Source organism: Bos taurus, chromosome 28, assembly GCF_002263795.3.
Source record: "Bos taurus isolate L1 Dominette 01449 registration number 42190680 breed Hereford chromosome 28, ARS-UCD2.0, whole genome shotgun sequence".
Taxonomy (NCBI): domain Eukaryota; kingdom Metazoa; phylum Chordata; class Mammalia; order Artiodactyla; family Bovidae; genus Bos; species Bos taurus.
The window spans coordinates 26,676,204-26,694,316 of NC_037355.1; the positions used below are offsets into that span (position 1 = coordinate 26,676,204).

The 18,113-nt window shown below is 50.3% G+C and overlaps 1 protein-coding gene across 9 annotated transcripts in view; it reads left to right on the top strand.

Annotated features, from left to right (window-relative positions):
- The first annotated feature begins 986 nt into the window (after positions 1–986).
- The window catches only part of PALD1 (phosphatase domain containing paladin 1), an 84,114-nt gene continuing 66,987 nt past the window's right edge, over positions 987–18,113 (top strand). The window contains exons 1-4 of one of the 9 annotated variants that reach the window (XM_059882530.1): positions 1,392–1,680; positions 1,787–1,964; positions 7,316–7,424; positions 8,294–8,326. The gene's annotated coding sequence lies outside the window, so the exon portion shown is untranslated. Of the gene's footprint in view, positions 1,279–1,373; positions 1,681–1,786; positions 1,965–7,315; positions 7,425–8,293; positions 8,327–18,113 lie in introns of those variants that run through there. The other 8 variants (XM_024986676.2, XM_024986674.2, XM_024986675.2 and 5 more) reach the window with 8 other exon arrangements.

Below are 18,113 nucleotides of genomic sequence, written 5' to 3' on the forward strand. Positions count from 1 at the left end.
CTTGAAGACAGATTATGTCACAGACTATACAGGCAGTAAGGTATGTATCAGCCTGAGCCTTGCTCTACTGGTCTCTGAAGGTAGATCTGCTTCCCAAGGCCACTCCTGGGCTTCCTCTGCTCCTCTCCTCTTCACACACCTTGGATGGGACAGGAGGAAGCCCACACATTAAAAGAGGGGTAATAAAAGTAGTCATCTCATAGAATCACCCAGTGAAGTACTTGAGACCTAGGTGCTGGAGGCCTGGTAAGAGCACCATAAACAACAGCCATTCCTCCTGTCTTTCTTTGTTCCTGGGCTCACAGGGGCTGCAGGGCCTGCATGTCCCTCCCCTAGCCCAGTGCCTTCTGGCCTGACTTTGGAGAGAGGGCAGGCCTGCACTGCCTTCATCACCGGGCAAACTTGGACTTCACTGACTCCCGCTCCATCCCTGCTTGTGGGCAAGGCAGGCAGCGACAGGTGAGGAAGACGCAGGTCCCCAGTGCAGGGCAGAGAGAAGGGGCAAGTGACTCACTAACCACAACCAATTTCGTCTCCCTCAGAAAAACAGTGGTGAGAGAGTGAACGCACCAGCGTTCACTTGGAGGCGCGCACCCGCCGAGGGCTGGCAGGGACTGCTGGGCGTTCCGGGGGGCCAGGCTGGACTGCTTCCCCCTGTCAGGGGAGCCGGGGACAGGCCCTCCTGGGGGTTAGGATTGTGCCTGTCACTGCAGGGAGCCATGGGTGGGGACAAAGGGACCTCTCCCCTTCCGAAGTGTCTGCCTGGTTCTTCCCTTTTTGTCTCCGGGTTCTGAGGGTGTCCAAGGTTTGGGAGAAGCCCACCACTGAGCGGACAGTCTGCTCTTAAAGGGCTCAACCGTTGACTCCTGTGGTGGCGAGGTCCAGGGAGAGCAGTCGCCTAGCCCAGGTTGCACAGCAAGGGAGGATTCTTCCGGCGCCCGCCGAGGCTTGGCTTGGCTTTAAAAAGCAGAGAGCGGCGAGGGCCCGCCGATCTCCCGGGGAGCTGGAGTCTGGGCGGGGGTGTGGCGCCGAGAGCTTTTGCTTCTTTCTCCTGCCAGGGAGGCTGGATGTAGGGTTTGGGCTTCTTCCAGAAAGAGCCGAACTCATGACAAGGGAAGCGGAACTGGTTTCCCAAGCGGTCTCCCCCGCCCCAAACTTTTCCTCCTAGGCGGAGGGTGGGCTGGGGGAGGGAGGAAGAGGGGCCGAGAAAGGTGGGGCCAGCCGTTCCCTCTCCCCCAGGCAACAGCTGCTCTGGAATGCCAATCCGGACGCTGCTTGGTGAGTGTGTCTTTAAATCCGAGACCCCCGCCCCCCTCGGCGGCTGGGGCCCGGGCTCTGGCTGGCTGGACTACGGCGGGCGCGGTGATTGGCGGCCCCGCCCGGTCCGCCCTCGGCGTGGGGGTCGCGGGGCACCGGGAGCCGAGCGGCGCGCTCCTGCTGGGGTGCGCGGCTCTCTACTCAGGCGAGCGCGGCCTCCTGCGCTTGTGCCCTCGCCTCGTCGCGCCCGGCCTGCCAGCCTCCGGAGCCGCCTCTGCCCACGGATGGGCTGGGGAAGTTGGGAGGAGCGAGCCGGAGCCAGTACCCGGCGCGACCCGCCGCTGCCTAACTCGGCGCCCGCAGCTCGGGCGCCGCGCGTCTGCCGCAGGAGCGCGGATGCCCCCCGGAGCCACGGGCTGGCAGGTACCGACGCGTCAGGACCCGGGGCGGGCGAGCGAGGGCTGATGAGGGACTCTTCTCGGCACTCCCGGGCCGGGGCTGCTCCGACCATCCACTCCCCATCCCCTAGATCACAAGCCTCCCTGGGCTCTGTGGAGAGGAGAGATCCTGGCCCCCACAACGAAACCCGCACGGGATCGGTGCCTGGGAGAGAAGCGGAACCACACATTAAACAGGAGTTACTGAGTCGTTCTATCTGTCCGATTCTGGGCTACGCACTTTCTCCAGGAGCTTTCTCTCCGACTAGGGTAGGTGTGGGATGACGACACCTCCACCCTTGATGGCTGGTCCTCGGGCGAGACCTGAGAGCTGGGCTTCCCGTGCAGCTGCGGCGAGGCAAGCAGCCTCATGTTCCACACCTGAGGTCCCTGGGTTCCTCTTTAGGCACTTGAGGTCCATGGAACTGGGAAGAGTCCAGAGATCCCAGTGGGTGCAAGCTTTGATGTTGGGCCCCATCTGGTTCTTTCCTTCTGTAGGCCTGGGTCTCCCAGGGGAACCCTTTTTTCATCTTCAGAGGTTTTTCTTGAAGGGGCAGGCGGCCTGTCAGAAAGCAGAGTGCAGTGTCAGGGAGACTGCTGCCCTGGACTCTTAAAAGCATCCAGGACCTCTTAGGGAGTCAGAAATGGAAGAAAAGCTCCCCTGACTTCAGGAAGCTTCCAGCTTCTCGCTCTCTCCACCAGAGTTCCAAGCAACAACTCCTTGGCTTCCTGAAGAGCAGCCTGGACCCAGTGACAGCATCTCTTAAATGCCAGGCACTGGGCTCTGCCAAGGAGGATGGGAGTGGTGGAAGGAGTTGGAGGGTTCTTCCCTTAGGTGGCTTAGCCCCACTGTGCAGCCAGGTGGGGGCGGTGATAGGGGTGGGACACAAGGCATAAACACAGAGAAATATCGTTAGTATAGGGTTTCCATACCAGTCCTGGACTAATAGTAACTGGAAATACCAAGAGAATACACATGATTACTTGCTGAATGAGGGACACAGGCTGTAATTGCCAGGGAAGCTGGGATGCAATTCTCATGCAGCCAAGCAAATATGTTTGAAATATTCTTGTTCTGCCTCCGTACCCCTTCTTTCTGATTACCCTGCTGCTTAGGACCTCTCACCACCTCCAGGGACAGGGAGCAGCAGAAGTGTGCCCCAGCCCCACTCCCAGTTTTTTTTTTTTTTCCTGCCGACTGAAGCTATTCTGGACTTCAGGAGAATTACGTTTGGTTTCTGGGGTCAGGCTGACCATAGGACCTTCCTAGCTTCCCTGGGGCTTCTGAGGTTTGGGGTCTAGATCCAGCCTTACAGGAGGAAGTCCTCACTTCCTTTCTGAAGAGCCTCTGTCTGTGGCGGCTGGAGATGAGCTTGGCAGGCTGGAGCCAGACACTGTTTCCTGTGAGCGCAGACGGACAGTCTTCCTCTCCTTGGCCATTGGGGTTGGAATTGGGGTGTTGGAAGTGGACAGGCCCGGCAGAACTGGCTTGAGGTTAGTGGTACCTGGGGCATCTCTGACCTCACCTCTGAGGTTCTGCTGTGCCTTGGGCTCTGCTCCCTCCCCCATCATCCCTGGCAAGATGTCCTGGAACACTTTGTAGAGGTGGCAGTGAACTCATGCCTGTGGCCTTGGACACTGTTCTGGGAGTGGGAGTTGCTGAGCTTACTCTTTAGCCCTTGGCCGGCACTGTGAGTACTTGGGTGAACACATACCCACCTGCTTCCAAACAGGTGGCGCCCACAGGGTCACCCAGGAACAGGTGGGGAATGCTGGTGTGGGCAGAGATGTGTGCCAACGTGCTCAGGTTTATGGCTGCGTGGGCTTGGCCGGTGAGGAACTGGATACAGTGGACATGAGAGCAGACCCAGGAAGACAGTGGAGGTGGGCAAGCAACTCAGGGCACAGACATGTGCAGGGGCAGACGGTGTGAACACACAAGTGGGGACAACGGATGGGCTGCAGGTACTGTACAGACAGATCTGTGCCATCGTGGAGACTTGGCTGGCAGAAGTGGACAGATGTATTGGTGGGCCCAGACGAGCACAGACAGGGATGTCAGCTGACATTCACTGTCGAGAGACAGGGAGCCACATGGATGTGACTTGAATCCCTGGGCAGACATGGAGTTGGCTGTGAGCACCTGAAACACAGACACTTAGACCTGCTGAGTCACCGGGCAGCAGACGGCAGAACACAATCAGAGGTGGTACCGAGAGCTGTGGTGCTGGAGAAGACTCTTGAGAGTCTCTTGGACAGCAAGGAGATCAAACCAGCTAATCCTAAAGGAGATCAACTGATACTGAAGCTGAAACTCCACTACTTTGGCCACCTGATATGAAGAGCTGACTCATTGGAAAAGACCCTGATGCTGGGAAAGATTGAGGACGGGGAGAAGGGAGTGACAGAGGATGAGATGGTTAATGGCATCATTGACTCAATGGACATGAGTTAGAGCAAACTCCAGGAGATAGTGAAGGACAGGGAAGCCTGGCGTGCTGCAGTCCATGGGGTCACAACGAGTTGAACAGAACTTAGTAACCAAACAGCAGCAACCAAGATGTAGTCCAAGGCAGGCGTTGTTGAGTTTTTCCTGTGACTCTGTGGCAGCGGTGCCTGAAAGTTGACTTGTTTGGGATAGTGGCTGTGCAGGTGCTGAGTGGTGTGGCTTCATTTCTAGACTCCTGCTTTGGGGTTTGGAGACCCCAAAGAGCTCAGGAGCCTCTGTTTAAACCTGAGAATTCTTTGACCTCCCTATTCTCTAAGGGCTGGGCGCATGCCTTAAGCACCGGCAGAGGCTCCTTGAACTTTGAGGTTCATCTCCTCTAGGTTTGTACAACTTCCTGAAGTGAGACTGTAGGGCCAGGGTAGGGGAGGAACCTGCTGGGGACTCCCCTTCTTAGCCCAAACCTGAGGGTTTCTTGCAGGGAAGGGACAGTCCGGGGGTGGGAGGGGGGGGAGGGGAGAGAAAGAGTAGACTTGCAGTTGGATCTTTGGTGAGACCTTTGCTCTCTAGTGTGGACTGCCCCTCCCCCAAACCTTGGACTTGGATGGGGAAGGGCCCCGCCCCACCATTTGGCTCTGGCCCAACCTGGAGATGGGAAATAAAGTTGACACTAACTCACTGTGTTACCTGGGCAAGCTACTCAATGTCTTAACTCATCTTTAAAGTGCAACCCCTCATCTTTAAATGGGGCCAGTAATCCTTCACCCTTGGGATGTGGCGAGGGTTTAATGTGAATGGAAAGTGTGTGGCCCAGGGTCTGGCACAAAGCAAGCCCTGTTGGTGGAACTTTGGTGACGGGACTTGCTCTGTGGCCAGGACCCCCCAGAGCTGGTCAGCAGCCAGGTGGCCAAGCCCTGGGAAGGTGAGCAGCCCAGCACCTCTGATTTGAAAGCTCGAGGGCTTTGTTCTCACCTCTCACCCCGCAGTTGCTCCTTAGCCCCTGTGGGACCTCTCCATGCTTGCAGGAGGCTGTATGAAGCTTGGGCCTGGCCTGCTGGCCTCTGGGAGGGGAGCCAGTGGTTTCCTAAGAATAGCCCCAAATTATGGCTCTGCCTCCCAGCGGACAGCTGTGTACCTCCCCAGTCTGGGCCAAGGGGCTGGCAGATGGGCCTTTTGTGTTTCTTGTAACTGGCACTCAGCACAGGGTCGAGCTTGGGAGCAGCAGGCTGGATCTGGGCAGAGGCCTTGCTGTTCTTCCTAAGTCTTCTGCTGGGACCAGGGAAAGAGAAGGCCCAGGGAGAACTAGCATTTAAAACCTCCGAGTTCCTCTTCCACTCAGAGCTTGTCCTGACAACTGACCATCTTCATACCTGCAATACATCTTAGTGATTAAGATTACTGGGTCCAGAACCAGATCACTAGGGTCTGAATTTTAGCTTCCTTCCTCACTGGCTCTGTGGCATTGGGCAACTCACTTAACCTCTCTGTGCCTGATTCCCTGTGTAACAGGATTAATAATAGTAACTCCCTTGGAAGAATGTCACAAAGATGAAAGGAGGTAGCCTATGGAGTGCCCTCGCAGTAACGTGTGGCTCATAGTAAGTGCTCAGTAAACATTCGGTGCTGCTCTTACCATGATTACAGTGATCTCAGCAGAGCCACAGGCCTGTGAAACCACAGAGGCCAGGCTGTTTGCACAGTGCCTCAAGGTGAGAGGGCCCCGGGATGCTATCTTGGCTCCAATTCCTGGCCTTTCATGCCCCAGGTTCAGTGTGAGGTGCAGGGGACCCAAGGTGAGTGAGACTTGGTCCCTGCCAGGTGAGGGAGGCACCTGTGTACATTCTACTTGGTACCTGCTGGGGGCCGTGTCTGCTATGGTCAGAGCTGAAGGGAGGGAAGGGCTTGCCTGGGCACGAGGTGATGCTTCGGGGGGCTTTGAAGGATGGCCTAGAGTTTGCAAGGATGAAAAGGGCTTCCCAAACAGAATGAGCAACCCATGCAGAGATGTGGCCTCTTGGCATGTCTAGGGAACATGAGCAGATCCACAGACCTGGGGTGGGGCCCAGGCTCAGCATTCCCGGCCTGTGATCTGCTGTTCCTCCTACACTGGGCTCAGAGGCAGTCCTGGCCTCCCTCTTAGGACATGAGACGCCTAGAGGCCCCTCCTTTTACTTTAAGGAATCGCTTTCGCTGTCTGTCTCCCCATTCTCCAGGGGACCTCCCTGCCCTCTTATGAAGGCCTGCCAGCCCTCTCTGTGTGTTAGTTGTTGTGTCTGGTTGTGTCCAACTCTGCGACCTCATGGACTGTAGCCTTCCAGGCTCCTGTGTCCATGGGATTCTTCAGGCAAGAATACTGGCGTGGGTGGCCATTCCCTTCTTCAGGAGATCTTCTTGACCCAGGGATTGAACCCGGGTCTCCTGCATTGCAGGTGGATTCTTTACCATTTAAGCCACCAGGGAAGCCCTGCCAGCCCTCCCTGGGACCCCTCATTTTTGAGCTGGGGGCTCCAGACTGCCCCCATTGCAGCATCAACATGCCTATTTTTGCTCTTAGCTGAGATACCTATAGGTTAACAGATCCCCTTTCTCAGGAATGAACTGAGGCCTTTGAAACCTCTCCTAAGGAGAGAATGTCTAATAGTGGAATTCCTGGACCTTGGAAGCTGTTTTATTTTCTGTACCTGACGTGTACTGGATTTTCAGCCCCTGCTTGGGCTGGAGCTGAAGCATGCTGATGAAGGAGAGACATGGGGCATCTGGGGTTACCTTCATGCCCATGGCAGGCAATAGGGAGCATCTGGGAACTGGGTGTGCCGCTCCTGACCCTGTGGGCTCCCAGGGAGCAGGGCTTTTGGAAATTCCAGGCAGAGGGAGGGTGTGGTGCTAGGACGGCTGTGGGTCCATGGCTGGGCTTCCCGCCCTCGCCCATGAGAAACAGGCCCCACTGCCAAGAGGCTGGTGCAGGGGCATTTAGGGGGGAGAGAAGTGGGTGCCCTCAGACGACCCTGGGCTTTGCCGGCCTCTACATGCTGCTGGGCCCTAGGCTCTGCTGTCTGCAGGCGGTGGCCTCTGTCCGGGCCCTCCCCAGAGTGGAGACAGGGCCAGTGGGTGTTTTTGAAGATTCTGTTTAGAAAGCACAGAGGGGAACCTCTCCTCCTCTCTTCTTTTCCTGCAGAGCTCAGGAAGACGTGAATCCCTCTCCTGCCAGTCACAAAGAGGCTGGTGGATGTGTCTACTCTGACTGCCGTCCTGTAGTTGCTGAGGCCTTCTCCTTGGTCCCTGAGGTTGGTGCTGACCCCTCGTTTCCCTAGGGCCCTGATTGGCAGGGCCCAGAAGACCTCATCTAGCCTGGATCTGATTGGGCTCATCCCCATCCCCATCCTGGCTTTAGCCTTAGTTTGACCACTTTCTTGCTGATGCTCGGTCCCTGCCACGGATGCAGCCCTGTCGGTTGATGGAGTTCACAGCCTTCAGGAGTCCCTGCAGGTGCCGCTCTGCTGGCTCACTCTGGGGTTTGTGGGGAAGCTCTGATTTTCAAATACCCTAGAGAAAAAGACCCAGAGCCCTCCCTGGAGGTAGAGGCCCAGCATTGCAGAGCCTTCTGGGGAAGTCTGGAGCAACTCTCTCGCCTCTCCTGGGCTCTAAATCAGGTCTAAGGTGCAGGTGGATAAACCCGGGACTAGCAGTTGACTGCTTCCTCTGAGCCCAGATTTCCATCTGCAAAATGGGCATAATAATGTTTCCCTTGTCTGCTTAAAAATTTAAAAAAAATGAGGTGAAATTGACTTGATATAAAATTAACCATTTTGAAGTACAGCTACAAGTGGCATTGAGTTTATTCACAATGTTGTGGCACCACCTCCGTCAAGTTCCAGAACATTTTCATCACCCCAAGGGAGACCCCCTTCCCCATTAAGTGCTGGCTCCCTTCCTCCTGCCTTTATTGAGGTGTGTGCACCATAACATCCACCCAGCCTACAGGTGCAGCTGGCTGAGTGTTGGTGAATCCATGGGCATGCAGCCCCCACCCCATCCATGTGGGCACACTTCTGTCACCCAGAAGTTTCCTGGGGCTCCCCTGCAGTCCGTGGTTGCTCCCGTGCCTGGCCCCAGGCCGCTTATCCCCTGTCACTCTGCTTTTGCTTTTTTCTAGATTTTCACATAAGTGGACTCATCCAGTTATCAGGTATTTTTTATTTCTGCCTAGTTTATTCAACATGATGTTCTTTTTTTTTTCCAATGTATTTTTGGCTGCACTGGGTCGTCTTTGCTGTGTGTGGGCTTTCTCTAGTTACAGTAAGTGCAGACTTCTCTCTAGCTGTGGTGCATGGGCTTCTCATCACAGTGACTTCTCTTATTGTGGAGCGCGGCCTCAAGGTTTGAGGGCTTCAGTAGTTGTGATGCTGGAGCCTAGGTGCCCCAAGGCGTATGGGATCTTCCCAGACCGGTGTTGAATCCTTATCCCTTGCACTGGCAGGCAGATTCTTTTTTTAAATTAATTTATTTTTTATTGAAGGATAATTGCTTTACAGAATTTTGCTGTTTTCTGTCAAACCTCAACATGAATCAGCCATAGGTATACATATATCCCCTCTCTTTTGAAACTCCCTCCCATCTCCCTCCCCATCCCACCACTCTAGATTGACGCAGAGCCCCTTTGAGTTTCCTGAGCCTTACAGCAAATTCCCGTTGGCTGTCTATTTTACATATGGTAATGTAAGTTACCACCTTACATACACCCTCTCCTCCCCTCTCCCCCTGTCTGTAAGTCTATTCTCTATGGCAGGCAGATTCTTAATCAGTGGGCCGCCAGAGAAGTCCTCAACGTGATGTTCTCGAGTGTCATGTCATGTGTTCTGGGAGTGTATTCCTTTTTTCGTTGCTGGATATGTATCCCAGTGTGTGTAGGACCCATAGCTTGCTTACCGAGTTCCCAATTGATGGATGTCTACCCTGCTTTTGAAAATGTTTTCAGTTAAAAAAAAATTAAGTAGTTATCTTTACAAAGGATTCAGGTAGTAGCTTCCTAGAGAGAGGGAGTGAAATGTGAAAGCCCTTCCATTCCTTACTTCCTCTCTTGGCCCGAGGTGTCCCTGTCAGCCGTTCGTGGACATCCCCCAGTCATCTTTCCTGTGCCTCTGTGTGCATTTGTGTAGTTTTAATTTGGGGACAGAGAATTGTACTTGGCCCATGACTCTGGCTCTGGGCCCACTTCACTTAGCGCTTTGTCTTGGGGGTGTTGCCAGCACAGTTATCCAAGTTCTCCACCTTCCCTGGGAGCCATCCCTGAGCTGAGGGCCCAGAGGTGGGGGTCCTGGGCCAGGCAAACAGGTGTCTACTCCTCCCCCGCCTCTGGCTCCAAGCTGGGGCTCAATGAGCCTTTGCCGGAGACAGAATGAAGGCTTTGTGGAGGTGGTCAATTCCAGGCAGGTTTCTAGAGAAGGAAGGCATTGGGACAAAAGGGGTCAGCCTGTTATGGGTAGACGTGCACTCCGGCTGGCTTTACCAGCGCCTCCTACGCAGCAGCTGCCAGCAGGGGCTTCCTCTTCCTGTCTCTGTGAAGTGTCGCTGGAAGGGCCGAAGGAGAGGGAGGTTTGCTGGGTGGACAGAAGATGGACTGAGGCCTCCCTTCTTGTTGCAGCAGAGTTGCCCCTTGCTGAGGCTGGCTGCAGGCAGCATGCTGGGATGGGGACCCTCTCCTGCGCTGCAGGCTGTGCTGGGCATGTGTGGGTGGAGGGCGGGGATGGCAGCTGCCTCCCCAGGAAGCGGGGCTGCCTGTGCTCAGTTTCGGAGTGCTCCTGCCTCTACCCAAATCCCAGCCAGTTGGGTCACTGGGGTGCTGAATCTTTATTGTCATGCATCCTCCCTTGCCGCTGCCTTTGAAGTATACAAGAATCACATTCCCTGCTTACTTACTGATTGGTTGTATTCATTGTTTTTAAGTTTTTCCCAGTTTAATAATTCAAAACAGTGCCTTAATACTGTTCAGGAGATAGGAATCCTGAGTTGTGATGTCCCAGGGTAGCCACCTGCTCACCCCGGGAGGGCTTAGCTTGTGACTTAGGGTTCCCTCTTAGCCTCTTCTGGCTCCAGAGCCCTTGGGGACAGTACAGGGGAAGGGAGATGTGGAGTGGGCCTGGCAGGGAAGCCATGAATAGGTGGGTTTGTTCATTTCTCTGTGATTTCTCTAGCTTAATGCTGTTCAAACCTGGGTAATAGGTCGACTCCCCTTCCCCCACTCTTAAAAACAGCTTTATGGAGGTTTAACTCACATGCTGTACAATCAGGCATTTAAGGTTTACAATTCAGTAGCTTTCAATGTATTCACAGAGGGGTACATCTGTCACTACAGTCTCATTTTATAATATTTTCATCAGCTCAGAAAGATACCTCGTACCCATTAGTCATCACTCCCCACCCTCCAAGTTTACTGTTTGTCTCTATAGATTTGCTTATTCTGGACATTTCGTATAAATGGAATCATAAGTATGTGGGTTTTTTGTGGCTCTTTAAAGGAAAAAAAGCCTCACTTGTTTATTTGAATTTTCTTAGAATATAACTTAAAGGTACAAATATAAAACTAAGTGTAAATGCCCTAGACATGTTTACATGGTTTTCACATAACTATAAAGCGAGCGTGAAATGAAACCAGAGTAAAACTAGTAAAACCAGAAAGCCAGCGCATTTCAAATGAACAATGTTAATTTAATTGGAAGGATGTGAACTGAAACGAAATTGCCATTGTTGGGTTGATGGCAGAGAGCTGGCGCCTTCTGTTTGCCCCGCTTCTGTCTCTTGTGCCTGCTGCGCAGAGGGGCCTTAAAAAAGGGGCTGGCTGGCTGGTTTGGGGTAATTCTGATTACAGTTGTCCCTCCGCAGCATCTTTGGCGGTGGCAATGGTTTCAGAACCCCCACGGATTCCAAAGTTGGATTCTGAAGTCAAAGAAGCTGAAGCCCTTATGTAAAATGGCATAGATCGTATTTGCATATGACCTATACATATCCTCCCCTGGCTTTTAAATCTTCTCTAGATTACTTATAATACCTAATATAATGTAAATGTTATGTAAATAGTTGTAAATACCATGTAAATACTATGTAAAAAGTTGTCAGCACACAGCAAATTCAAATTTTGTTCTTGTAACTTTCAGGAGTTTTTTTTTTTCCCCCAAATATTTTCCTTGGATGCAGAACTCAAAGATGTGGCTGGCTGACTGTACTAACATTTGAGCCTGAACTGCCAATGAGTAATCCCCAACTGTCTGTTCTAATAGAACATCACTTGATAACCTGGAGCTCTGGCTTGTTTGATCAAAGATAAGGCTGAAATAATGGTGTTATCAAAATCTGCATGTTGTGGCTCTTCAACCCACTTCTTGTGGGAATTTGGCACAGAGGTGGGCTTTGCTCTTTTCACGTGGATGAACATAGTCCTGACTGCTAAGAGACCAGGCTTTTGCACTGGGCATGTCCAGGCTGCTATGGTGGCTCAGTTCTCCACCCTACACCCCTTCTCTTATTTGAACCACAACCTTTGTTTGTGCAGTGATGTCATTTGGCATTCACAAAGAAGGAACTGAATCGTGAATGCAGGAGTGGGCTCAAGCCCTAGATTGCACTGTAGCACTTGCTTGGGAGAGAGAGTCATTTGGATGCATGGACATGCTCTCAGTACTTTTTTTATGAGGTGAAATTCATATAACATAAAGTCGACTATTTCAGAGTGTGCAGTTCAGTGGTATTTTGTATATTCACAAAATTGTGCAAATGTCATGTCTACCTAACTCCGAAACATTGAAAAAAATCTCTTATTTTATTGTGGTAAGAATACTTAACATGAGAACTACCCTCTTAACAAATTTTTCAGTGTATAATATCATTTTTGACTATAAAGGTAATGTTGTGTAGCCGATCTCTAGAGCTTATTCTCCTTGCTTAACCAGAACTTCGTGCCTGTTCGTTAGTAACTTCCCATTTCCGCCTCTGTCCAGTGCCTGGCAACCACCGTTCCACTCTGAGTTTATGAATTTGACTATTTTAAAACAATTTTATTTTATTTATTTATTTTTGGCTGGGCTGAGTCTTTGTGGCTGGGCGGGGGCTTTCTCCATTGAGGTGAGCAGGGACTACCCTTCTGCGCACAGGCTTCTCATTGTCGTGGCTCCTCTTGTTGTGGAGCAGGGGCTCAGTAGTTGTGGCTCGAGGGCTTAATTGCCCCATGGCATGTGGAATCTTCCCCGACTAGGGATCGAACCCGTGTCCCCTGCATTGACAGGCAGGTTCTTATCCACTGTACCACCCCTGGAAGTCCTGAATTTGACTATTTTAGATACCTCACATAAGCGAAATCATGTAGTATTTGTCTTTCTATGACTAGCTTATTTTACTTAGCATAACAACCTCAAGGTTTGTCCACGTAGCATACTGCAGAATTTCCTTCTTTTTAAAGATTGAATAATATTCCATTGGGAAGCACCAACTGGCTTTGGTAAAGTGGTAAAGAACTCGCCTGCCAGTGCAGGAGATGTAAGAGACGCAGGTTTGATCCCTGGATTGGGGAGATCCCCTGGAGCGGGGCATGGCAACACACTCCGGTATTCTAGCCTAGAGAATTCCATCCACAGAGGAGCCTTGGAGGCTACAGTCCATGGGGTCACAAAGAGTCGGTCGTAACTGAAGCGACTTTGCACACACGAACAATATTCTGTTGTGCGTATGCACCACATTTTCTTTATCCACTCCTCCAACAATGGACATTTGGGCTGCTTCCACCTCTTGGCTGTTGTGTCTGGTGCTGAAGTGAGCATGAGTGTTGTGCTGATACCTCTTTTGAGATTCTGATTCAGTTCTTTTGGATAAATACCCAGAAGTGGGATTGCTGGATCATCTGGAAGTTCCATTAATATTTTTAATTTTTAGGAACCTCTGTGCTATTTTCCATTCCCACCGACAGTGTGCAAGGGTTCCAATTTCTCCACATCCTTGCCAACGTTTTGTTGTCTCTTTTTTTGATAATAGCCATCCTGACAGGTGTGAGGTGATATCTCACTGTGCTTTTGATCTGCATTTCCTGGATGATTAGTAATGTTCAACATCTGAGACATATTCATCACCTCAAAGGAAACTCTGTATCTATAAAGCAGTCACTCCTGATGACCCGCTTCCCCCAGCCCCTGGCACCACTAATCTGCATTCTCTCTCTATGGCTTTATCTATTTTGGACTTTTCATACGAGTAGAATCGTACAGTATGCAACTCTTTGCGTTTGGATTGTAATGTATGGATATACCATGCTTTGTTTATCAGTTATTATTTGATGGACATTTGGATTGCTCCTACCTTTCAGCTGTTGTAACCAGAACATTTGTGTACAAGTATTTGTTTGGATACCTGTTTTCAGTTCTTTTGGGTATGTGCCTAGGAATGGAATTGCTGGGTCATATGATAATTGTATGTTTAACTTTTTGGGTTTGATATTCCTGAATTGGGGCTTCCTTGCTTGCTCAGACAATAAAGAATCTGCCTGCAGTACGGGAGACCTGGGTTCAGTCCTTGGGTCAGGAAGGGACCCTGGAGAAGGGAATGGCAACCCACTCCAGTATTCTTGCCTGGAGAATCCCGTGGACAGAAGAGCCTGGTGGGTCACAAAGAGTCAGACATGACTGAGCGACTAACACTTTCACTGTTCTGGGATTAGGTAGCCGTGATGGTGGCACAATAATGTGAGTGTATTAAATACCACTGAGTGGTATAATTCATTTATTTGTTTTAATATTTTTATTTATTTATCTGGCTATGCCAGGGCTTCCCTGGTGACTCAGTGGTAAAGAATCCGCCTGCAATGCAGGAGACCTGGGTTTGATCCCTGGGTTGGGAAGATCCCCTGGAGGAGGGCATGTCAAGCCACTCCAATATTCTTGCCTGGAGAATCGCTATGGACAGAGGAGCCAGGTTGGCTACAGTCCACGGGGTCTGAGAGAGTTGGACACGACGAGCGACTGAGTGCGTGCCAGGTCTCACTTGTGGCACGGGGGTCTTTGTTGTCATTGCAGCATGTGGGATCTTTCAGTTGTGTCCTGCGAACTCTTAGCTGTGGTGTGTGGGATCTAGTTCCCTGACCAGGAACTGAACCCCTGCATTGTGCGCACAGAGTCTTAGCTACTAGACCACCGGGGCAGTTCCTGAGTTGTATATTTTGTAAGGGTGAACTTTATGGGGCATGAATTAAATTCTGATGAGGGAGTGGGTGAAGGAGGGAAGAGCTCCTGACTCCCAAAGCAGATATCCTTGGAATCTGGATTTGAGTCCTAGTCTCAACTCTGAGAAACCCAGAGTCCTCATCACCTCTCGGGATCCTGTAGACTTCCTGGTTGGTGGGGACACTGGGTTCAGCCCCCTGGTCCCTGATTGGGATGGTGGGTGTGAGCTGCCTGCCACCCCGCCATACCTCATCCTGACCCTTTCCAGCTTCTAAAAGAGAGGTACTCACTGTGAAACTCAGTTCCCTCAGTTTCCCCACCTGTGAAATGGGTCCGTGAGCAGCCAGTCATGGCTGTGGCCCAGGCTCTGTGGGCAGCAAGGCCTGTAGCGGGTCATACATGCTGCTGTGATTTCCCTCTGGCCTCCTTTCCCCTCTCTGACTTTCATACTGCTTCCCAGAGGGAGCCACACAGGCCTCTGGATCAGCTCTTCTTTCTTTTCAGGTCCCTGTGGCTTCCTTCTGAGACTGAAGTAGAGACTGCAGCCCCCCACCCTTATCTGTCCGCTCACTCCTCACTGCCCGTGGTTTCCCTTTGTCTCGTCTTAGGGAGTGGCAGGTCTGTCCTGTAGTTGTCCAGGCCAAACCTGAAGTGGCCCATGGTTCCTTTGTTTCTGTCACACCTCAGTAAGCCCTCTTGGCTTCACCTTCAGAATAGGTCCAGAGCCACACTGCTGGTCTGAGCCATCAGGATCTCCCGCGTGGTTGTGGTGGACTCCTAATAGGCTGTTGGGTTCTGCCTTTCTCTTCTGCCCTGTCTGTGGAAAAGACTCTTCTAATACAGCCCCGGGGTGACCTTGCTGAAATGTCAAAGTCTGATCAGAACAGTTCTCTGCCCCAAGGCCCCCAGTAGTTCCTCATTTACCTGCAGTGAAGGCCACTGTTCTTACTGTGGCCTCCATCTAGTACTCACATGCTCGCTCCCACCTGGCTCCAGCCGACTGGCTGCCCCATGGCTTCTTCAACACAATGGGAACCCCAACCGCAGGGCATCTGCATGGCTGACCCTGAGCAGGGATGCTTGTCCTCCCCAGAGTCACAAAGCTTGCCTTGTCACTTCCTTCTCCTCTTTACTCAAATGTGAAGCCTGCCCTGGATGCACTAAAATTTCATACCTCATCCACAGAGCCTTTTTTTTAAAATCACTCATCGCCCCCTGATATGCCATATATTTGACTAATTTATAGTTTATTTCTGTGTGTTAAGCTAGCATGTATGAAGCAGAAATTTTATTCTGTATTGTTAACTCCTAGAACAATGCCCTTCATATTGTAGCTGTTGTTCGGTCACTCAGTCCTGTCTGACTCTTTGTGACCCCATGCACTGCAGCACGCCAGGCTTCCCTGTCCTTCACCTTCTCCTGGAGCTTGTTCAAACTCATGTCCATTGAATTGGTTATACCATCCAACCATCTCATCCTCTGTCGTCCCCTTCTCTTCCTGCCTTCAGTCTTTCCCAGCATCAGGGTCTTTTCCAGCACCAGCTGGCCGAAGTATTGGATCTTCAGCTTCAGCATCAATCCTTCAATGAACATTCAGGTTGATTTTCTTGAGGACTGACTGGTTTGATCTCCTTGCAGTCTAAGGGACTCTCAAGAGTCTTCTCCAATATCACAGTTCAGAAACATCAATTCTTTGGCGCTCAGCCTTCTTTATGGTTCAGCTCTCACATCCATACATGACTACTGGAAAAACCATAGCTTTGACTATAATACGGACCTTTGTTGACAAAGCAATGTCTTTGCTTTTGTAATATACTGTCTAGGTTTGTCATAGCTTTTCTTTCTTGGAGCAAGCATCTTTTAATTTCATGGCTGCAGTCACCATTTGCAGTGATTTCAAAGCCCAAGAAAATAAAGTCTTTCACTGTTTCCATTGTTTCTCCATCTATTTGCCATAAAGTGATGGGACTGGATGCCATGATCTTCGTTTTTTGAATGTTGAGTTTTAAGCCAACTTTTTCACTCTCCTTTTTCACTTTCATCAAGAGGCTGTTTAGTTCCTCTTCACTTTCTGCCATAAGGGTGGTGTCATCTGCATATCTGAGGTTATTGATATTTCTCCCGGCAATCTTGATTCCAGCTTGTGCTTCATCCAGCCTAGCATTTCGCATGTTGTACTCTGCATATAAGTTAAATAAGCAGGGTGACAATATACAGCCTTGACGTACTCCTTTCCCAGTTTTGAACCAGTCCGTTGTTCTGTGTCCATTTCTAACTGTTGCTTCTTGACCTGCATACAGGTTTCTCGGGAGGCAGGTAAGGTGGCCTGGTATTCCCATTTCTTTAAGAATTTTCCATAGTTTGTTGTGATTCACACAGTCAAAGGCTTTAGTGTAGTCATTGAAACAGAAGTAGATGTTTTTCTGGAATTCTCTTGCTTTTTCGTTGATCCAGCAGATGTAGGCAGTTTAATCTCTGGTTCGTCTGCCTTTTCTGAATCCAGCTTGAGCATCTGGAAGTTCTCGGTTCACATACTATTAAAGCCTAGCTTGGAGAATTTTAAGCATTACTTTGCTAGCATGTGAGATGAGTGCAATTGTGTGGTAGTTTGAACATTCTTTGGCATTGCCTTTCTTTGGGATTGGAATGCAAACTGACCTTTTCCAGTCCTGTGGCCACTGCTGAGTTTTCCAAATTTGCTGGCATATTGAGTGCAGCACTTTCACAGCATCATCTTTTAGGATTTGAAATAGTTAAGCTGGAATTCCATCACCTCCACTAGCTTTGTTTGTAGTGATGCTTCCTAAGGCCCACTTCGCATTTCAGGATGTCTGTCTGGCTCTGGTTGAGTGATCACACCATGGTGGTTATCTGGTTCATAAAGATCTTTTTGTACAGTTCTTCTGTGTATTCTTGCCATCTTTTCTTAACATCTGCTTCTGTTAGGTCCATACCATTTCTGTCTTTTATTGTGCCCATCTTTGCATGAAATGTTCCCTTGGTATCTCTAATTTTCTTGAAGAGATCTCTAGTCTTTCCCATCCTATTATTTTTTTCTCTTTCTTTGCATTGATCACTTAGAAAGGCTTTCTTATCTCTCCTTGCTATTCTTTGGAACTCTGCATTCAAATGGGTATATCTTTCCATTGCCTTTCGCTTCTCTTCTTTCCTCAGACAACCATCTTGTGTTTCTTTTTCTTGGGAATGGTTTTGACCACCACCTCTTGTACAGTGTTACAAATCTCCGTCCATAGTTCTTCAGGCATTCTGTCTATCCTGTCTAATCCCTTGAATCTATTTGTTACTTCCACTGTATTTGTCACTTGTATTTGTGGCTGTAGTTGTATTTGTCACTTGTATTTGTATTTGTCACTTCCACTGTAAGGAGTTTGATTTAGGTCATACCTGAATAGTCTAGTGATTTTCCTACTTTCTTCAATTTAAGTCTGAATTTGGCAATAAGGATTTCATGATCACAGTCAGCTCCCAGTCTTGTGGTTGGTGACTGTATAGAGCTTCTCCATCTTCAGCTGCAAAGAACATAATCAATCTGATTTTGGTGTTGACTATCTGATGATGTCTATGGGTAGAGTCTTCTCTTGTAGATGCCCCAGAAACGTTGGTAGAATGGCTACATCAAGAGAGAGTGATTTGGCCCATTTTATAGATGAGGAAGCTGAGTCTCAGAAAGGTTGACTTGAACCTAGTCTCTTGACTCCCAGCCCAGTGCTCTTTTGCTGAGCCATAATTCCACCTCCTTCTCCCTGTAGCCCT